General features: G+C 42.5%; 2 protein-coding genes and 1 pseudogene across 3 annotated transcripts in view; 1 reads left to right on the forward strand and 2 right to left on the reverse strand.

Annotated features, from left to right (window-relative positions):
• The window catches only part of USP49 (ubiquitin specific peptidase 49), an 85103-nt gene that overhangs the window by 36225 nt on the left and 27671 nt on the right, over positions 1-21207 (reverse strand). Inside the window, exon 2 of the mRNA XM_081095050.1 lies at positions 20535-20607. The gene's annotated coding sequence lies outside the window, so the exon portion shown is untranslated. The remainder of the gene's footprint in view (positions 1-20534; positions 20608-21207) is intronic.
• LOC308520920 (eIF5-mimic protein 2-like) lies at positions 12798-14046 on the forward strand (annotated as a pseudogene). The gene is made up of 2 exons: positions 12798-13624; positions 13825-14046. The product of its transcript is annotated as an eIF5-mimic protein 2-like (transcript).
• Positions 19052-21207, reverse strand: part of MED20 (mediator complex subunit 20) — a 54338-nt gene continuing 52182 nt past the window's right edge. Inside the window, exon 6 of the transcript XR_013996200.1 lies at positions 19052-20607. The gene's annotated coding sequence lies outside the window, so the exon portion shown is untranslated. The remainder of the gene's footprint in view (positions 20608-21207) is intronic.

Here is a 21207-nt window from a genome sequence, read left to right on the forward strand (position 1 = left end):
TGGCCAAGGTAGCATTCCTGTGCTTTAGTCTTGGGAAACAATGTGCTTTATTAAGTGATATCTCTCCAATGTTCTTGCAGGTAAATGTCCTTTCCCTTATGACAAGGACAGCAGATGGTAGTTTGGGTCAGAGAGGGGTCGAGGGGAGGGCAGGCACATGCGCGCACAAGTGTCTATTTTACGTGGTCAATTAATCTACAACAAAGAAGGCAAGGCTATACAACAGGGTAAAGCCAGTCTCTTCAATAAGTGGTGCTGGAAAAACTGGACAGATACATGCAAAAAAAGAAAGAAAGAAAGAAACTGGACCGCTTTCTTACACCTTATATAAAATAAACTCAAAATGGATTAAAGCAGTGGTTCTCAACCTTCCTAATGCCACGACCCTTTAATACAGTTCCTCATGTTGTGGTGACACCCAATTTCATTGTTACAAATTGAACATAATTAAAGCATAGTGATTAATCACAAAAACAATATGTAATTATATATGTGTTTTCCGATGGTTTTAGGCAACTCCTGTGAAAGGGTCGTTCGACCCCCCAAAGGGGTCGCAACCCACAGGTTGAGAACCGCTGGATTAAAGACTTAAATGTAAACCTGAAGCCATAAAACTCATAGAAGAAAACCTAGCCAGTAAACTCTTTGACATCAGTATTAGCAATATCTTCTTGGATATGTCCCCTTGGGTAAGAGCAACAAAAGAAAAAGATAAACAAATGGGACACCATCAAACTAAACGTTTTTTCACAGTGAAGGAAACCATCAATGAAAAGACAATCCATAGAATGGAAGACATATTTGCAAATGATATATCCAATAAGGGGTTAATATCCAAAATATATAATAACTTAACATAAAAAAATCAATCCAATTAAAAAATGTACAGAGGCTCTAACTCAGTGGTTCTCAACCTTCTGGCCCTTTAAATACAGTTCCTCATGTTGTGACCCAACCATACAATTATTCTCGTTGCTACTTCAGAACTGTAATGTTGCTACTGTCATGAATCATAATGTAAATATCTGATATGCAGGATGGTCTTAGGCGACCCCCGTGAAAGGGTCGTTTGACTGCCAAAGGGGTCGCGACCCACAGGTTGAGAACCATTGCTCAACTGGTTTGGCCTGTGAACTGAAGGGTCCCAGGTTCGTTTCTGGTCAAGGGCACATGCCCAGGTTGGGGACTCAATCCCCAGAAGGAGTGTGCAGGAGGCAGCCGATCAATGATTCTCTCTCATCATTGATGTTTCTATCTTTCTCTCCCTCTCCCATCCTCTTTGAAATCAATAAAAATATATTTTTAAAAAAATGTACAGAGGAACAGAATAGGTATTTCTCCAAAGAGGACATACAGATGGCCAGCAGACATGGAAAGATGCTCAACATAACTAAATGCAAATCAAAACCACAATGAGATACCATCTTGCACCTGTAAGGGCTATCATAAAAAAATCAACAATTGCCCCGGTTTGGCTCAGTGGATAGAGCATCGGCCTGTGGACTCAAGGGTCCCAGGTTCGATTCCAGTCAAGGGCATGTACCTTGGTGGCGGGCATATCCCCAGTGGGGAGTGTGCAGGAGGCAGCTGATCGATGTTTCTCTCTCATTGATGTTTCTAACTCTCTATCCCTCTCCCTTCCTCTCTGTAAAAAATTAATAAAATATATTTTTTTAAAAATCAACAATTAAGTGTTGGCAAGGATGTGGAAAAAAGGGAAGCCCTGGACATGGTGGTAGCATTGTAAATTGGTGCAACTATTATGGCAAAAACTATGGAGATCCCTAAAAAAATTAAAAATTGAGCCGCCACATGATTCTGCAATACCACTTCTGGGTATTTATAAAAAAACAAAACACTAATTCAAAAATGTTCATTGTAGCATTATTACAATAGCCAAAATACGGAAGCAACTTAGGTGTCCATCAATAGATGAATGTACAAAAGAAATGTGGTATACACTAACACACATGATGTAATATTACTCAGCCATAAAAAAGAATGAAATATTGTCATTGTGACAACATAAATGGATCTAGAGGGTATAATGCTAAATGAAATAAGTCAGACAAGGAAAGGCGAATACCACATAATTTCACTTATATATGGTATCTAACAAAAAAACAAACAAACAAAACAAAACAAAACAGAAACAGACCCATAGGTACAGAGAACAACCTGGTGATTGCCAAAGGGGATGGAAGCGGAGTTGGAGGGTGGAGGTGGGAGGGGAGGACAGGTGAATAAATAAATCTCACCAGTCACTGAGCTCCTAGGAGCTAGTTTTTTAGACCTTGAAGCATGTGGGACTACATGGCCTCCACAGGCTCTTGTAAAACTGTTTAAACATAAAATGAGACAGTAGTTAGCTTTGGACAGGAAGATGGGGTATAGGATAAAAGAACAGGATGCAGGCATTGATAATGTTCTGGTGGCAAATTCATAGGTGGATTTGTATTTTTATGTTTCACAAGTTAACATATATGCTACATATAACGTTACCTATACCACCTTTCTACAAAAGCTAGGATGTTTTGGGCTAGAGACCCATCCAACATACATACATACATGTAAATACATACATACATACACACACAAAAGTATGACAGTGGGGCTTTGACTTACGAGTTTAATTTGTTCCGTGACGGAGCTCGTAACTCAAATTACTCCTATGTCAAATCAAAAAGTGAACGAGTGAGACACGTGATGCTGGGCTGATGTTGTGGCGTTCACTGTGATGTTCGCTGCGCCAACTAGCGGTGGGGTATCTGAAGCTGGCTCGTAACCCGAATTTTAGCTCGCAACTCAAAGCAAAAAATCAGCCGAGAGATGGCTCGTATCTCGAAAAACTCATTAGTCGGGACACTCGTAAGTTAAGGCCCCACTGTAATTCTTTAAGAAGGGCTCTCATGGTAACTGCCAGTAATGGTGTTGGATTCCTATGTGATAGCTTTCTTTTGCATAGTATTATTTCCTATTAAAAGTACTTTTATCATTTTATTTTCTGCTTTCTACAACTCTGTAAAATAGTTATCACAGATATTTTTAACATGCCATTTATAAATAAACTGAGAGGCAATATAGCATAGTGGTAAAAAGGTTAACCAAAGTTGCCTGAGTTGGAATTCTAGTTTGCCCTTATTAGTTGTATATGACCTTGGACAAATAATCTCTTTAGGCCTGTTTCCTCATCTGTAATATGGAAAAAATAATAGTTTCTATCTCATAGTGTGCTGTGAGAATTAAATGAGTTATCCTATATAATAAAAAGCTAATATGCAAATTGACCGAACGACAGAATGCTATGACGCACACTGACCATCAGGGGGCAGACACTCAATGCAGGAGCTGACCCCTGGTGGTCAGTGTGCTCCCACAGGGGGAGCACTGCTCAGCCAGAAGCCAGGCTCATGGCTGGTGAGCGCAGCAGCGGTGGAGGGAGCCTCTCCCACCTCCGCCTCCACAGCAGCACTAAGCTGTCAGTCGGACATCCCCTGAGGGCTCCCAGACTGTGAGAGGGTGCAGGCCGGGCTGAGGGACACCCCACCCCAGTGCATGAATTTCATGCACTAGGCCTCTAGTTATATATAATATGATTACAGCAATGCCTAGCACATTATAGCTAGAGCTCAAGAAATGATAGTCATTATATAGAGTGATCCTGTGACTTGCTCCAGATCACAAACTAACACTGCTGGGACTATGATTGGCTTGCTCTCTGCTAAGATCCTGCCACCTGACCCACAGAACTCCCCATTGCTAAAATATCATATAGGTTATGTACAGATATTTGGGGGCAAGTTATTATTCTGGGTTCTTAGTCACCTCTTCAACTGTTTAGTCCCTCACAATCTGATCCTGCCACTTTAATGCAGTCAGTTTGTTTACAATTTAAAACTACCTTCTTCTAGCCGAAACTGGTTTGGCTCAGTGGATAGAGCGTCGGCCTGCGGACTGAAGGGTCCCAGGTTCGATTCCGGTCAAGGGCATGTACCTGGGTTGCGGGCACATCCCCAGTGGGAGATGTGCAGGAGGCAGCTGATCGATGTTTCTCTCTCATCGATGTTCCTAACTCTCTATCTCTCTCCCTTCCTCTCTGTGAAAAATCAATAAAATATATTTTTAAAAAAAACAAAACAAACAAAACAAAACAAAACAAAAAAAAACTACCTTCTTCTAGGTGCACTCTCTTAATCATGCCCATGCCCCCCAACCCCCTTCTTTCCTAAGGCACCTTATCTTTGCTTTCTTTCTCCAAAGGCACCTCTTTTGCCTCAGCAGCTTGTTTCCTGAGTCCCCACAGCCCAGCAGGCTCACTGTGACGCTCTTTCTAAAGGGCCAAGGCAGCCATGCCCAGTCTCCTCTTCCTCACATTTCCAAAGGGCAGGCAGCTCTGCCAAGGCTCACTCCTGCTGCTATACTCTTGCCTCTTCTACCTGAAGCCCTTCCTTTGTTTCACTGTCCCCGGCTTTAATAAACATACCCTCAGTAAAAATTAAAACTACCTTCTTTTAGACCCCTGTATTGCTTGCACAACTTGAAACTTGACACACTTAAAGCATTAAGAACTTATATAATAAACTCTATTACTTTCAGTAGCCTCTCTCAAGCTTGCTTTCTGAAATTCTCTGCTTTGCATTCCGAAGTAGCTGCTGTGTGATGGGCTGAATAGAGATAACTCAAGCAGAACAGTAAAAAGAAACACTTTGAAGACACACTAAAGCAAAACTTCAAATGATACGGCACCACTGGAGACTCAGAGAAATCACAGTGGTGGATAATCTAGGGAGCATCATTGAGCACCTGGAATATTTCTTTCTGAAGAGGATGGCAGGTGCAGACTGTGCCAAACTTAGCACATGGAGTCTGCAGCTACAAATCATGGACTAGTGTGGGCAGCTGGTGGGGACCTGCTGGCTAGATAGCAATTACTGGTTAGTGGTTATCATCTTCAGCTACAAAGGCTGAGGTGTGGCTCTATATCGGCATTTTTTCAACTGGTTATTTATCTCAGTGCTAAAGTGACAGTTGGCCTCCAAGCATATTTACCCACCTGCCCAAAAAATAAAAATAGAAGAATCATACACAAAAGCAAAACACACAAAGGGCTCAATAAAATTTGCATTAATGGACTATGACTGAGCCATAAAAAGGAATGAAATCTTACCATCTGCAACAACACGGGTGGACCTAGAGGGTATTATGCTGTGTGAAATAAGTCAGACAGAGAAGACAAATGCCATGTGATTTTACTTATAGGTGAAATCTAAAAAGCAAAACAAACAAACAAGCAGAACAGAAGCAGTCTCAAAAATACAGAAACATTTAGATGATTACCAGATGGGAAAGGGGTAAGGGGATGGGTGAAAAAAGTGAAGGAATTAAGAAGTGCAAATCAATAGTTACACAATAGTCACAGGGGTGTAAAGCACAGCATAGGGAATTTAGTCAATCATACTGTAATAATTATATAGGGTGTCAGATGGGTACTAGATTTACTGGGGTGATTATAAGTTATATAAATGTCTAATCATGGGTTTGTATACCTGCAACTAACAATATTGTGCATGAACTGCAATCAAAGAGTAAAAAGTTATTTAAAAAATAAAATTTGTACTGAGCCATATGATAGGTTATCTCCTTTCAACCCTCTTTGTACCTTATTATAGAAAAGTCCCTTAAAATCTGAAAATAAGAACTGTTCCCCTTCCCTCCCGTTCTTCCATAGGGCCACTTCAGGAGAAGCTAACCTCAGCACTAGCTCCAGGATAGTTCCTGGGAAGTCTCAACTAGTTTGTGCATGGCACTCCCTGACAATGGTCACTATTCCAGCAGTGGGCATGTGGCCTGGGCTTGCCAGTCAAATCCATGTTTAGGGGAGAGATATTATCTCAAATTTGGCATCTATTGGTTGTCTTTTTCATGTTGAGATTTTCCTGGTGTTCTTTTGTTGTTGTTTGGTAGGCAGAATAATTTTGTGTTGTATCCAGGACATTTTGAATCCTATATAATAAAAGGCTAATACGCAAATCGACTAAAAAGTGGAACGACTGATCACTATGATGCGCACTCACCACCAGGGGGCAGACACTCAATGCAGGAACTGCCCCCTGGTGGTCAGTGCACTCAGCCAGAAGCCAGGCTCACAGCTGACGAGTGCAGTGGTGGTAGTGGGAGTCTCTCCCACCTCCAAGGCAGTCGGACATCCTCTGAGGGCTCCCAGACTGCGAGAGGGTGCAGGTCGGGCTGAGGGACCCCCCCCCCCCTGCCAGTGCACAAATTTCGTGCACCAGGCCTCTAGTATTATGATATTCCGAGTCTGTTTAAATCCAATGGAAAATGTTAATTTTTTAATTAATTTTTTTAGCAGACAATCAACCTGGTTGGATTCAGGTCAAAATTCCAACCAACCTGTGGAGTATGATGTGAATACCAGTTCCACATTTGAAGCCTCTGCAGAGCTAGTTAGGTCTGCCTGGCATTAGCGCCACCCAGGGGTCAGTCTGGGACCTGGACCGCCATGAGTTATCTTATAGTTTAATTCTCAAAGTTTTGGTATGCTGTTAAGGGTCAGATCTACATATGTGCCATTTGGGGGTGAGCCCAGGAATTCAAAAACAACTCTAAGGGATTGCTTTCCCGAGCTCCTCCCGCCCTCTGCATTGTCTCCCCAGTAATCTTCAGTTCCTTGAAGCTCCCCTTTCCTGTCTTCCAGTCAGAAAGTTGGGGCTTTTGTGACCCCATTCTACCACATATTCTGGGGGTTAGGCAGCAGGTAAACAGAAAGAAAAAAGTGATAGGGTTTGCCCCGCCTTTTTAGGACTGCAGATTCTTTAAGTGGAGAGGAAGGGTCCTCTCCTCAGAGTTTCAGCATCCCGCTGCTGTCACTGCCAGTACCAACACCACAAAAAATGAGAGAAAAGAGAGAACAATTTTAAAGGGGGTAGTTTCTGCCACTCTTTCTCTGTGTTAGAAGTCTTTCCCAGTCAGGTCAGAACTAGAGGGTTTACCCTGGATCCCTCTCTTTCCATGCCTGATGCCCACTTCCAGCTTTGGGCTGCACTGCGTCCAGGCTAGTGGATACTAGAAATAAAAAGGGAAGCTCCCAGCTGAATGGTAGAATTCAAGTCCTGGTCTTCTTTAATCCACTTGCTAGTGTTGATGTTTCAGCATCCTCAACTTGCTGTTCCATGTGTTCTATCCAGATTTTTAACTGCATTCAATGGGAAGTGAGTGCAGCGTGCTTTCTCAGTCTTTCCAGAAGTGGAACTCTCCAGGGACAGTATTTTTTATTTAGTAGTTATATATTATGTTAATGTTTTATAAAATAATAGAAAATCCCTAACTCCATGGACAGTTTTTAAAATGAGGTTCAAGTAGGCTTTAATTTGCAAAAAAAATTTTTTTTGATTTATAGAAATTACTAAGTAAAATTCTACAGATGTTACTGGAATGTGGCAAAAATCATGACAGTGGCATACAAATGTTGGAAGTTTGAGAAATGCTGTCCTATAGGAGAGAAGCCACGTTATTCTTAAAGCTACTTCTTCATAGTTCTATTTTTATAACAGCATTATTCATTTTAATTATAAATTAATATAAAGTAAATGACATATGAACCTGCTTATACATTTGCTTGTAGCTGTTTCCTTCTGGCTATTTCATCTGCAGAATACTGGGAAAGAATAAGGAGGTTCATTCAGAGACCTATAAACAAAGCTTTCCTTAGGAAGATGGGTCTGAGGAACTTAGAAGGACAGAAGGTAGAAGGGAGTTTATACATATGTTAGGCAGTAAATGAAAAAGCAACGGATTCAGAAGTTATCCTCTTCTTTTAAAAGTTTGCCTAACTTAGCCTAGAGCTTAGCAAACCCTTCCTTGGTCTTCCCGTAGTACCTTCTTCACTCCCAATATTATGGCACCTGTGACGGTAATTGCTGCTTTCCTTTGTCCATTTATTAGACTTTGAAATCCCTGAAACTTGGAATAATGATCCTGTCATTGTCATCTTTATAAGCCAGGCATCACAGAAGAGATTTATGTAGATCCCCAGTAATGATGACTCAATGGATGAATACATTTACTAAAACCATGCTTAGCATAGACACACAATCGCGACTCCTCTCTCTCAGTGAAAGCAGCTGCTATACTGTTCAACTAGGTTAATGTCAACTAGGCATTTATCAGATGTCTTAAAGACTGTGGATAAAGACAAAGTACAGATGTGTGTGTGCACACATGTACACAAACAAAGATGTAACAGTGTGCATTGGGGGCAGTTTTCAGAATCCTAAGGGCTCCATCCATGTCTAGCCTAATACTGCAGGCCCATCATCACTCAGGCATTCTCCTGACTTTTGAAGGTCAAGTCTGCCCCTAATTAGATAACTAGCAAAAGTGAAGGAAAATCCATTCTATGGTGAGACTGTCCCCCTTTGTACTGGGTGTAATCAATATCACCTCTTCCCAAATCCTATATAATAAAAGGGTAATATGCAAATAGACCAAATGGCAGAACAACTGAACAACCAATCAAAGCATAATATGCTAATGATATGCTAAGGCTGCTCAACTGCTATGACGTGCACTAACCACCAGGGCACAGAAGCTCCAACCGGTAGAATAGCTTGCTGCTGGGGTCTGGCCAATTTGGACTGAGGGAGATGAGCCGAACACACCCTGGAGCCCTCCTGTGGTCCCTCCCCGGCCCGATCATGCACCGATGGGGTCCTTCAGCCTAGCCTGCACCTCTTGCAATCCAGGACTCCTCGGGGGATGTCAGAGAGCCGGTTTCATCCTGATCCCGCAGGCCACTCCCCTTGGGAGGGCGCCAGACGCAGGGCTCATTGCTGGTAAGCACTGCTATGGCTGGGTGAGCCTCTCCTGATCAGGACTGACTGGGCGCAAGCAGGAGCGGCAGGTAGGAGATGCAGGTGGCATTGGACTGTGGGTGTTGGCCCGATCACTGCAGGGCACCCAGAGGGACCCCACCCATGCACAAATTCATGCACCAGGCCTCTAGTGTTGTAATAAAAAAAGAGAGTTGCATGGTAATAGATATCTAAGCTTGTCTGTTCCAGCTGCTTTATTTTCTTAAATAAAATTACAAAGTTCATGTTATGAGATCACTGTGTTCCCTATCTCAGTGACCAAGACTCCTTCTTCTTCACCACCTCCCATATCCAGTTGTTCACTAAATCCTATTGATTCTTCCTTATGAATCAAGACTTTATTTCTCTCCATCACATTTTACAATGACCAATAAAGCATATAGAATCTGACCTCATCTCCCATTATTCTCCCCCTAACATACTCCTCTTTAGCAGCGGCATCCTTACTTTTCCTTCCACACACAAGTACTCTCTGATCTCAGTGCTGTGCAATCTTTCTGCCTAGAATGCTCTTCCTTCAGATAGTCACATGGCTTGCTTCCTCACTTCATTTGAATGTGTGCTCAAATGAAGCTTCTCACACTTCTCAGTGAAGCCTTCGCTGGTCATGCTACATAAAATTGTTTCCCGCGTAATGCTCCCTTATACACATCCCCCTTCCTGATTTAGTTTCCTTCCTGGACATTACTGTCTAAATATTGTATACTAGTGGCCTGGTGCACAAAATTCGTGCACGGGGGCGGGTGTCCCTCAACCCAGCCTGTACTCTCTCCAATCTGGGACCCCTCAGGGGATGTCTGACTGCCAGTTTAGGCCCAATCCTGGATGTCCGACTGCCGGTTTAGGCCCAATCCCACGGATTGGGCCTAAACCGGCAGTCGGACATCCCTCTCGCAATCCGGGACCACTGGCTCCTAACTGCTCACCTGCCTGCCTGCCTGATCGCCCCTAACCACTCTGCCTGCCGGCCTGATTACCCCCAACTTCCGCCCCTTCTGGCTTGATCACCCCCAACTGCCCCCGCACCGGCCTGATCGCCCCCAACTGCCCCCCCACTGGCCTGCTTGCACCCAACTGCCCCCCCGCCAGCCTTCTCACCCCCAATTGCCCCCCATTGCCAGCCAGATCACCCCCAATTGCCACCCCTGCCTGTTTACTTGCCCCCAACTGCCAACCTGCTTGCCCCCAACTGCCCCCCCTCCACTGGCCTGCTCGCCCCCAAATGCCCCCACCCCACCAGCCCATCACCCCCAATTGCCCTCCCTTCCTGGCCTGATTGTCCCTAACCACCTCTGCATCGGCCCCGCCACCATAGCTTTGTCCACCATAGCTTTGTCTGGAAGGATGTCTGGAAGGTCTCCCAGTCTAATTAGCATATTACCCTTTTATTAGTATAGATATTTACTTATTTGTTGTCTTCTTCACCACTAGACTAGAAGCTCCATGAGGGCAAGAAGTTCTGTGTATTTTTGTCACTGCTGAATCCCAAATGCCTAGAACAGCAGCTACCAAAAAACAGGTGCTCAGGCCTGGCTGGTGTGGCCCAATGGTTGAACGTCAATCATGAATTAGGAGGTCATAGTTCAATTCCCAGTCAGGGCACATGCCCAGGTTTCAGGCTCAATCCCATGTGGGGTGTGCAGGAGGCAGCTTATCAATGATTCTTACCATTTATGTTTCTATCTCTCCCTCTCCTTTACTCTCTCTGAAATCAATGAAAACATATTTTTAAAAAGAGGTGTTCAGTAATTTTCTGCAGGAATGAACAAAACTACTATACTTCCAGCCCTAGCCAGTTTTGCTCAGTGGATAGAGCACTGAACCGCAGACTGATGGGTCTTGGATTTGATTCCAGTCAAGGGCACGTACCTCAGTTGCAGGCTCAATCCAAGGCCCTGGTTGGGGCGCATGTGGGAGGCAACCAATTGATGTGTCTCTCTCATATCGATGTTTCTCTCTCTCTGTCTCCCCCTCCCTTCCACTCTAAAAGTCAATGGAAAAATATCCTCGGGTGAGGATTAAAAAGACACACACACACAAAAAAAGCCAAAAAACCTACTTCCATCTCCACTGCATCTAATCTAAGTTAGATCACCATCAGTTCTAGCCCACATTACTGTAACTATCTTTTAAAAGGTTTTTCTACATTCACCCTAATTCCCAAATATGTCCTACTCACTGCCTTGGGAATAAAGCCCACACTCATTGTTCGCCAAGTCTTTCATGGCCTGATTCTGCACACCCCTCTGACCCAGCCCTTTCCTCACGCCACAGCTACCTGCCAGCTGTTCTACATTACTTTTAGTTCCCCTAAGGAACTGCTCTCTCACTTCTAGGCCTTTCCACAAGCTGCACCCTCCCTTAGGACGTTTCCATCATTACCTTGGCCACCCACTTCTTCCTTAGCCTGACTCTGCGTATCCTTCACATCAGTACAGCGCTCCTTCACCAGGAAACCTTCTGCTCCCCAGGACTGGGTTCATGTACCTTCCATGTGCTCGCAGAGTACACACAGGCACTTTCCCTTACTCAGCATCTGCCATGTTGCACTCTAATTGCCTGTCTGATTGATGATGTCACAACTGTAACCAACCTGAGGTAGGCATGGTGCCAGGAACATAGTAGGTACCAATAAACTTTGTTGAATGAAAGATTACATGAATAAACAAATAACTTTTTACTTTAGTGTTCTCTTTGACAAATTAACAGTTACATCTAAGATTCCTTTTACATACCTTCAGAAGGAAAATATCCTGATGAAAGCTAAAAAAGCAAAAGTAATGTTTTAATAGGGGTTTGAAAAACAAGATGGTCTGTCTGATCAGAGGACTTTAAACCATGATGAAAGGGTCCAAAGATAAACTAGCACAGCAATGGGAATAGCTGCAGAAAATATAAAATGTTATAAATGTTTACAATAATCTGTACCTAAATGTTGTACACCTTAATACATTAGCCAAAGCCACTAGCTAAGAGTTCCATTTATGGAAGACTCTTATGAATTAACTAGAGGCCCTATGCACGAAATTCGGCTGCCTGCACCGGCTTCCCTCTGGCACCCAGGACCTGGGCTTCCCTCCGGCTCCCAGGCTTCCCTCCCGCCGCTCGAAGGCACCCTGGACTTGGGCTTCCCTTGCAGCCCAGGCTTTGTCCGGAAGGTCGTCCAGAAGGATGTCTGGCCTAATTAGCATATTATGCTATTATTATTATAGATTATTATAGATGGACCTGGGCAATGATCATCAATGGACACAAACATCACACACACAAAAAGATAACCAGACATGATGGTAGCCCAAATGGAAATATACACCAACACTTACTATTTCTTCAACAAACAAAAATACTAAATCTAATTAGCTTCTAGACTTAACTACAGATTTACAGATAACACAGTAAAGGACATAATAAATGTTAACTGAACACCACTGGGATATAGCCACCAATATTCAGACATAAGGAAACTCTAGGACAAATGACATAGTTTCTTTAACAAATAGATTACAAGGAAAGAAAAAAGATAGGGGAGGCAATGAGAAGGATATCAACTATTGCAATGATTAAACTTGGATCCTCATTCAAACAAGGAAACTTTTAAAAAAAAATTGTTGAGAGAGCCTGGCTGGCATGGCTCAGCAGTTGAGCATCAACCTATGAGGTCACAGTTCAATTCCTGGTCAGAGCAGCCGCCCGGGTTGTGGGCTCTATCCCTAGTCGGGGGGCATACAGGAGGCAGGCAATCAATTATTCTCTCTCATCATTGATGTATCTATCGCTCTCTCCCTCTCCCATCCTCTCTGAAATCAATAAAAAATATATTTTAAAAAAACTGACAAGAAAGAGAGACATCTGGAATTTCTGGCCCCTTTCTCTTTGCCTTAAATTCATGTGTCTTTTCTGAATAATCTAAAGCAGCAAAAGCCAACGCTATCAGGCCAGTGTTTTAAAGCCAGAAAAAGAGATGAAAAAGAGAGGTTTAACCCTACTCAGTTTCAAGACTGTATTTATTCAAGGCTTAAGTGAAACTGGTACTGATTTGGAAGCAGTAGCCGTTTCTTGATGCTTCTGGAGCAAAACTTATTACCGTCGATAAGCAGAAACACTCTGACATTCTGGTGGCCGGGGGAATGCTGGCCCCAGGTGGTACACTGGCAGAAGACACGATGCGCACAGATGTCTGTGCGTTTGCAGCACAAGAAGACCCAGAGACCATGCAAGCATTTGCTCAGGTTTTTAACAAGTTAATCAGGCGCTACAAACACCTGGAGAAAGGTTTCGAAGATGAAGTGAGAAAGCTGCTGCCGCTCTTAAAGCATTTTTCGGAGTCGGAGAGGAACACGCTGGCTGTGTTGACTGGCGTTCTCCTGGCTAATGGAACACTTAATGCACCCATTCTTAATAGCCTTTATAATGAGAATTTGGTTAAAGAAGGGGTTTCAGCAGCTTTTGCTGTAAAGCTCTTTAAATCATGGATAAATGAAAAAGATATCAGTGCAGTAGCTTCAAGTCTTCAGAAAGTCAGCATGGATAACAAACTGATGGGACATTCTCCTGACAATAAACAAAGCGTTGAACATTTCACAAAGTATTTCACTGAGGCAGGCTTAAAAGAGCCTTCAGAATATGTTCAGAATCAGCAAACCATAGGAGTTCGTGAAGAACTCCAGCAAGAACGTCAAGAACAGATGTCCCGTGGTGATCCATTTAAGGATATAATTTTGTATGTCAAGGAGATGAAAAAAAAACAAAACAAAAACCCAACATTCCAGAACTCGTTGTCATTGGATGAATCTGGTCCAGTGTAATGAGCACTGTGGAATGGAACAAAAAATAGCTTGTAGCAGAGCAAACCATCAAGTACAGGAAGCAATACAGCCCTCTCCTCGCTGCCTTTACTACTCAAGGTCAGACTGAGCTGTTACTGAAGATGCAGGAGTATTTCTACGATAACATTTATTTCATGAAAGCCTTCCAGAAAATAGTGGTGCTTTTTTATAAAGCTGAAGTCCTGAGTAAGGAGCCCATTCTGAAGTGGTACAAAGATGCACATATTGCAAAGGGGAGAAGTGTCTTCCTTGAGCAAAGGAAAAAGTTTGTGGAGTGTCTCAAAAATGCTGAAGAAGAATCCGAGTCTGAAGCTGAAGAAGGTGATTAAATTTTGAAACTAAACTACACACCCTCAGTAAAGTAAACAGGAGTTTTAGATAAAATGTCATGTCTCATGTGTCCTGGTTCTTACATCTTCCTACCTCCCTATATCAAGCATGATATAAGGGCTTTCGTGGCAAATTTTATTTTAACTGTTTCTATGGTTACTGGAAATGTTGGGTTTAGTTTCTAAAACCATGTTTTAAGTAGCTACAGGAGCTGTAGATTTGAATCTAATGTTGCATTAGTCTTTTTCAGTTATCTTCTACCTCCTCTATTTTCTACTGTAATAATGTAATTTAAGGCCTTCCACAATGAACAATTCACTTTTTCCCCTGGGTTTTCTATATAAACTTTTCAAGATATGATTTGGTTAAAAATAATTTGTTATAAAAATTCTGTTTGCAAATTAAATGGTAAAAGTACCCAAAGTCGCAAAAAAAGAGAGTGAGAGAGCGAGAGCGAGAGCGAGAAACATCCATGTGAGAGAGAAACAGGTCAGTTGCCTCCTGGATGTGCCTAGACTAGAGATCAAATCTGCAACCTGGGTATGTGCCATGACTGGAAATCGAACCAGCCACCTCTGGTGTAAGGGATGATGCTCCAACCAATTGAGCCACACTGGCCAGAGCCAAACAATGAAACTTTTGTCTGAACATTGACTACTAGCTTTTGAAGATATTAAGGAGTTACTGACAAATTTTATGTGTGAAAATTACTGTGGTTATGTTTTTAAAAAGAATTCTTATCTTTGGGAGGCACATATTAAATATTTATGGATGAAAATAATATAATGTCTAGGATTTGTTTCTAATAATACAGGAGTAGGGTAAGAAAAGGCAGGTTTTAAATTTTCCATAATAAAATGTATTTAAAAATTATGTATGGTGATGGAAAAAATAAAATAAAGAAACAAATATGGAAAGCAAGCTTCATTGTAAGTTTAGCGAAGGACAACTAGAGTCCTGGTTTTTTCATATTAATTTTATATACTTAATAAATGTTTTACAGAATAGAAAAATTTCAAGAGTAAAACTTTCCCTCTGCTTTCCATCTCCAGTTGCCTCTATAAGAGGCAACTACTGTTAACTGAGTGTACTTCTGGACATATCCAGGAATATTTTATGCATTTGAAATGTAATATTTAATATGAATTGAATCCTACCATTCATATTATTCTCTATCTTGCTTGTCGTACCTTAATATTCTCTTGGACGTTTCCTCATATATCTGGCATTACCTCACTCTGTTTAAAGATTGTATCATATTCTATGGCATGGGCTACATAATTCACTTAACTAACTCCCTACAAGTGAAGAACTGTGCTCTTTTCAGTGGTTATTACAAACAATGCAGCATGGGTATTCTTGGGCATATATCATTACTCACTTGTGCAAATGTTTCTGTGAGACAATTTACAGAAGAATTGCTGTGTCACAGGATGCATGCATTTAAATTTTAGATAGGTGTCATCAAATGCCTTCCAAAATGGTTGCACTAATGTACACTCACTCCCTTTCTTCCCATCAGTAGTATCTGAGAGTGCATGCTTCCTCAATACTGGAGATTGACATGCTTAAATAATTTTCAATCTGACATTTGAAAATTTTTAAATATACCCACATATTTTGTTTGTATGTCTTTAATTATGGTAACTATCGATCTTTTCCCCCTCATTATGTGAACTGTCAATTCATATCGTTTACACTGGGTTCTTGATCTTTTAAATTGATTTGCAAAATTACTGTGTGTACTAATGAAATCAGTGTACTTGTTTTGAAAAGAAAAAAAATAATGATACTCCAAATACAGATCTGAAAAATACTAAAGACTGGCTTCAAAATACAAGTACATGTTACCTATCAAGAAACTATATGGCTGTAGGAGGTCGACTTTCTGTAATCGTGTATCGTGTATTATGTGATTACAGAACATTCAAATAAATGTAAAAAAAAACACAAAGAAATACAGAAGACATGTCACCGTTCACATCTTCAAGAATTCGCATGTAAGTTGTTTAAATTTACCCATTTCCCCTTGCACTCCTCCCTACCGTTTGACAGTCCTAGTTATGCACTCCTATTCATCTGACTTGAAAACCTGACATTCTCTTTCACTCCTTACTCATGTCATAGTCAAGTCAGGTTCCGAGGCCTACTAATTTCTGTTCAGAAATGATAGAACCTGGCCCTGGTCTAGGTTCTTTGCTACAATAGCTCACTTAAGAGAATAGATTCAATGCTCCCCTGGCTTCCTGAACCCAAATACCTTCCCCATTATTACCACTACCCTCTTTCCCCCAAATGTAGGCCTGTAACACCACATATCTGCACTATTACTACTTTAACTATAGTTGCTCCTGATGCCTGCCATCTTTGTAGATCTACTACCAATTTTAAATATTATCTCTGTATTAAACAAAAACAGCATTTCATCCTCTACTGTATTCCCCTGCTTAAAAAACCCTGCTTAAAAATCAGTAAAAATATATATTTTTTAAAAAATAAAAAATAGCCGAAACCGGTTTGGCTCAGTGGATAGAGCGTCGGCCTGCGGACTGAAAGGTCCCAGGTTCGATTCCGGTCAAGGGCATGTACCTGGGTTGTGGGCACATCCCCAGTAGGAGATGTGCAGGAGGCGGCTGATCGATGTTTCTCTCTCATTGATGTTTCTAACTCTCTATCTCTCTCCCTTCCTCTCTGTAAAAATCAATAAAATATATTTTTTAAAAAATAATAAAAATAAAAAATAAAAAAGATGGAAGAGGAAAACATTACTAAGTGTAGGCATACTTCACAGGAAAGCCAAAACATTTTATCAGCATACTTGTTACTTTAAATGTCACTGACTCTTTGTACTTTACTGTATTTTAACAGAAAATGAATTGCTATTTGAAGAAAAGCCAGTGTTTTTCTCTGACAAGACAGACCCCAGAACAAAAACCACCACATACTATAAGTCCTTCCAGTTCCTATATAAATGTCGATTGTTAATGCACATTTACATTGTAGACCATCACTCATCAGTGACATTCTAATTATAAGACCCATAAGTCACCTTTCTCCTGCCTTTTCTCCTCTTGTACAACTTTCTGCTGACTGTCATTCAAATATTATTTAATAGAACAAAAGAACAATTTCCAATTACCAATCAGTTCCAAACTGCTGCACAGTTAAATCTTTCTGTCTGCATATTTCTATGAATAGCAGCTAAATGGTAATCTACAAATAAACTCACTCTAATCCACATTAAACATGTATTTGGTTCTTAGCTAGGTAGTGATTTCTATCCACTCAATTCCTAATGAAGCAAAACAGCTATAATCATTTAAGTATGGTCAAGAAAAATAATCATCTCACATCATTTCCCCCCATACTTAAGAAGCTACATAATTTCAAATTTTCCTTCTCACAAGCAAGCAAAACCAGATTTGTTACGGTGACTTTTTTTTAGGAGACATTTGGCTTTTCTGTTTTATTTAAATCCACATTCACCTTAGGAAACCTTAAAAGAGTTCATTAACTAGACCAGCACCCCTCTACTCAACAGGACAGGTTCTGTGACTTTGGACAAATTACTCAGTTTGTGTCTCACTTTCCTCAGCTTTTACAATGAAGACAATAATAGTATCTGCTTCATAAGTGGATGATAGGATTAAATGACATAATGAGTAAATGAGTAAAGCACTAAAAAACAGTCTGACACATAATAAATACTCAGTAAATGTTAATTTGTTTTCACATATAAGTCTTCTAAAATAGAGCAGAAAGAATAGTACGTAATAATCTAAGAGAACCCTAAAATAATACAGGAGGAAAAAAATATTAAAAAGAGATGACTTTTAGTGTCCTTGCTTCTTGCTGACAAGCCATAAAAAATATATCAACGACATTTTCAAAACTATTAGAATTCTGTGAAACAAAAAAGAAACTCCAAAGACCTGTCCTTCAAAATAGACTGACGGAATCTTAGAAAATTTGACATACTTTTCCAGAAACAAGAGAATCCTGAGTCCAGCTTTGACAGAGATACTTTTATGGACAGGGTAAAACTATCATAGCCCCAAAATAGGTGTTTATTCATACACTAGAGGCCCGGTGCACAAAAATTTGTGCACTCGGGGGGGAGGGGGGGGGTGTCCCTCAGCCCGGCCTGTGCCCTCTCGCAGTCTGGGACCCCTCGGGAGATAACGACCTGCTGGCTTAGGCCTGTTCCCCGGTGGCAGAGGGCAGGCCCAATCCCTAGGTGCAGCCCCTGGTCGGGCTCAGTGCAGGGCCGATTAGGGAGTTGGGATGCCACCCCCTGTCATACACAGAGCAGGGCGATCAGGAGGTTGTGATGCCACCCTCAGACATGCTCAGGGTAGGGCCGATTGGGGGGTTGGGGCACCATCCCCTGTCACACTCAAAGCAGGGTCGATGGGGAGGTTGCTGCACCAACCCCTGTCATGCACAGAGCAGGGCCAATCAGGGGGTTGGGGCACTGCCCCCTGTCACGCACAGAGCAGGGCCCATCAGGGGGGTTGGGGCTCTGTACCCTGTCACACACAGAGCAGGGCCAATCAGGGGGTTGGAGCGCAGCCCCCTGTCACGCAAAGAGCAGGGCCCATCAGGGGGTTGGGGCGCCGCCCTCTATCACCCACAGAGCAGGGCCGATCAGGGGGTTGGGGTGCCGCCACTCTCACACTCAGGGCAGGGCCGATGGGGAGGTTATGGCTCTACCCCGTCATACACAGAGCAGGCCCGTGGGGAGGGGGTTGCGGCGCCGCACCCTGTCACACACAGAACAGGGCCCGTGGGGAGGGGGTTGGGGCGCCGCACCCTGTCACACACAGAGCCGCAGGGCGATCAGGGGGTTTGGGCGCTGCCCCCGTCATGCTGATCCCGGTGCCGGGAGGCCTCGCGGCTCCGCTGATCCCGGTGCTGGGAGGCATATTACCCTTTTACTATATAGGGTAGAGGCCTGGTGCACGGGTGGGGGCCGGCTGGTTTGCCCTGAAGGGTATTCTGGATCAGGGTGGGGGTCCCCACTGGGGTGCCTGGCCAGCCTGGGTGAGGGGATGATGGCTGTTTGCAGCTGGTCACACACCCTTCAGGGTGGGGGTCCCCACTGGGGTGCCTGGCCAGTCTGGGTGAGGAGCTGAGGGCTGTTTTCAGGCTGGGGGTGACTGAAGCTCCCAACCACTCCTTTTTTTCTTCTTTTTTTTTTATTCTGGGCCAGCTTTAGCTTTGAGGCTTGGCTCCAGCTCTTAGGCCTCCGCTGATAAAGTAGGTTTCTGGTCTTTGCTTACAATGTTGCGATCCTGCTGGCTGAAGCCCAGCAGGTTTCTGGGGTTTTGTTTAGCTTCTATGTTTGTTACATAGTTGCTTGCAGCTCAGAGGCCTGCAGCAGCAGGCGGGGAACGTTGGAGTCCTCCGTCACTGAAGCAAGCAAGCCTCATGTTAGTTTCAAGCTACCTGGCTGCCGGCCGTGACAGTTAATTTGCATATTGCCCTGATTAGCCAATGGGAAGGGTAGTGGTCATACTCCAATTACCATGTTTCTCTTTTATTAGATAGGATACCTATAAGCATCATACACATCATAAGAGATACTGTAAGAGGTGTACAACTCTATTTTCACTTAGTCTAGCAGCATACTCTGAGAGAAATGAAGCTTGAAACCAAAAAGAAAACTTTCATGAAAAAAACTTAAAAACCAGGGTTTAACTTTATCCAAGAAGGTATAACTCTTGGGGGATTTCAGACAAAGATTAATCTGTGGAGGGCTGGTACATAAACATGCTAACTGGAAGATATATGGGAATTATAGCTAACATTTACTGAGCACTTACTATCTTCCAGGCATTATTCCAAGTTTTTTATATGGATTAATTAATCTTCAACATGGTATGAGATAGGCATTTTATTGTTCCACTTTATAACCAAGGAATTGAGGCACAGAGAAATTAACTTACCCAACTGTCAAGTTAACAGTGGCTAGTCAAAACCAGTTTGGCTCCTAAGCCCAAGTTTTTAATCACTAGGCAAAGAAGAAGGTTCCACAAATATGCATCATACACTGTATACTCCCTGGGGTGGGGGTGGGGGAGTGCTAAGATGCAGGCTTTGGCCACCCCTGTTTAAGTGATTGACAATAAGAATGTACAGACTTAGGTAATTAAAAAAATGTTATAATCTCATCAATTTAGTCACACCTTTTACTGGGCTTTCTATGGAATTCCATTTGATTGCCACCTGACATAAAATCTGCACTTGCCTCATGAATGGGATCCCTATGGTGAGTCTAACATCACAGCAGCTGGCAGTATTTGGAGAGCAAGAAAAGGTCATTAATACTGACAGGTCATGACACACATATTCTCTATCCAACCACCCGTAAACTTCAAGACCCACCCTGGTCACTCACACTAACAGTATGCCAGCCTTGGCAGCCGATTACAGACTGGCCATACATATGCTATTAATAGCTCATTATTATAATCTTATTTCTTACCCATCAAACAAGTTCTTTTCCATCTTCTTCCATCATTCCCCGGTCATTGATTAGGTTTCCTCTTCTCTATTACCTACGGAGGAAAACAGTCAGTAAGGTTGGGCTAATATATGGCAAGAGAAAAGCAATTTCATGAATTTTATTTATAAATATAAAAAAAGGATCAGTATATTACAATGCAGCTTAATGAACTCCCTTAAGTACTCAACATTAAAGCAAAAGAGTAAAAACAGCTGTAGTCTTTTTTCAGCTAAGAACAACCAAAGATTCAGTTACTTATGAATAAACTGATCCATAAATGAAAGTATGAAAGGTTTATGTCCTGAAAAAGAACACTTCTGCATTTGCTTTAAATTTTAAAGATTATACATAGTCAGAGATCCAAGATGGTGGCAGACAGGACGGCAGTGAGAAAGAGAATGCGAGCGTGTGAGGACTCTAGATCTAAAGCCACAGTCATGGGAGGCTATGCCCAGAAAGGCAGCCTGAAGTTCTGCACTGGCCGTGAAGGGCCGGGGAGACAGAGACATGCAGCGGTGCGGTTGCTCTGTCTTTATAATGTCCTTGCTTTTACCCGCTAAACCCAGGATCTTTCAATCACACTCACCGGGGCTGCGATGCAGGGGAAGGTGGGTTTGTGGAAGCTGGGGAGCAAAATAGAGAGAGGCGACCA

This window comes from Myotis nattereri, assembly GCF_964212035.1.
Source record: "Myotis nattereri genome assembly, chromosome: 6".
NCBI lineage: Eukaryota > Metazoa > Chordata > Mammalia > Chiroptera > Vespertilionidae > Myotis > Myotis nattereri.